We start from the raw sequence: 1,796 nt of genomic DNA, 5'->3' as shown, positions 1-1,796 counted from the left end.
GATTTTTGTCTTAGTTATGTTTCTTTTCTATGCAGGAGCTTTTCAGTTTGATGAAGTCCTAATTATTTATGTTCTGGAGTGTTTTGTCTATTTTCTTCTATGTATTTTATGGTTTCAGATATTACATTCAAGCATTTTATCCATTTTGAGTTTATTTTTGTGTATAGTGTGAGATATTGATCTAGCTTCATTCTTTTGCATGTGGCTGTCCAGTTTTTCCAACATTTTATTTAAAATTTCATATTTAATGCACAAACTTTCTAGTTCTCATGTAAACAATCACTAAAATCAAACAAATCTGCACTTTAACTTAGCACCAAGTAGATATGGTTTACACTATTATTTAGGATCAAACCCATAGATGAAAATGGACCATTCCTTTTCTATTTCAGATGTCTGGTAGCAGGGAGGATGGGCCAGCACATTATAAACTCTATCACTCAGTCCTAAATTCTTCTAGACTGGATTCTATTTAAATCACTTAAAGGTGTTCACGCAAGTGCCCAAAGAACACCAAAGGTATGAAAAATATGATCCCAAATTATACTCAGTTGAAATGGCCACAGCCCCAACTGCTCCAGCCTGCTTTCTTTCTCTGAGATGAACTGTACTGCAAAAAGTTTTAGATAGAAACAGCTATCTAAACAGCTATCTAGTGTTTTTTTCTAACAACACTAATGCTTATTAAGCCTCCCAACCAATTTTAACACCAAGGGGGAAGTACAAAGACAGAGGAACATGTTAAAAGACACATGGGATTGCGATTAACAACATCCAGATAGAGAACCTTCAAAGGAGAAACAGCTCAGTTTCTTTGACATACAAATTTCTGAGGAAAGTGGAAAGGAAGATCCTTAAAGACTGAACATCATTAAAAAGAGATATCAACTGATTATAATAAATAAACCATAATGGGATATTTTTCCCCCACCACCATTCCTTATAGTTCTTTGACCCTTTCTCCCTCTCCCCTCACTCTTAGCCTCAGAAACTTTATTAGTGTCTGCTAGATTTTATAAGAAATATGCTTTGTCCCATCATGCACTATTTAAATGTGCAATTATCATCTTTGTCATTCTGACAAAATGCTCTTGAATTCCTGCTAATTGCTACAAATTGCAATTTTGTCCTTCTTTTGTCTTTCTTTTTTTTTAAACTTATGTATTTATACAAGAACCGGGGTACAGGCCAGATGCACAGAAGGATGAGAGGATTCACCAGAGACAGAGTGGGGAACAGAACAGACAGATTGACGAAATACATTGCAGAGGGGAGCAGCGGGCCAGACATGAGAGGTCTGCCTCTCCATGTGGGATTCTCGACGGTCAGCCGGAATTGAACCAGTGCTGCAGAGGCTGCGGACCTCTTCACAGTGTGGTGCTCAACTGCCTGCGCCACCAGGGAGGCCTCATTTTGTCTTTCTTTATAATTGAATATTATTCCTTTGTGTGGATATTCCACATCTTCTTGATCCAATCCTTCATCAGTGGGCCTTAGGTGGTTTCTATGTGCTAACTATTTTAACAATACCATGACAAACATTGTATGGAAAATACCTTTTGATGCCTTTATGCATTTTGAATAGTTAGCACAAAATGAAGATTATTGGGCCATATAATTTTCAGTAAATCCAGATCATTTTCCAAAATGATTATACCAGTTTAACATTCCCACCAATAGTGTAATAGGGTTCCTCTATCTCCTCATCTTTTTTTTAAGATTTATTTATATATACAAAAATTGGGGGTACAGGCCAGAAATGCGGAGGGTGAGAGGATTCCACCTGAGACAAAATG

This window comes from Talpa europaea (assembly GCF_964194135.1).
Source record: "Talpa europaea genome assembly, chromosome: 9".
In the NCBI taxonomy this organism is placed as follows: Eukaryota; Metazoa; Chordata; class Mammalia; order Eulipotyphla; family Talpidae; genus Talpa; species Talpa europaea.
Note: the sequence above shows the minus strand (reverse complement) of the source record.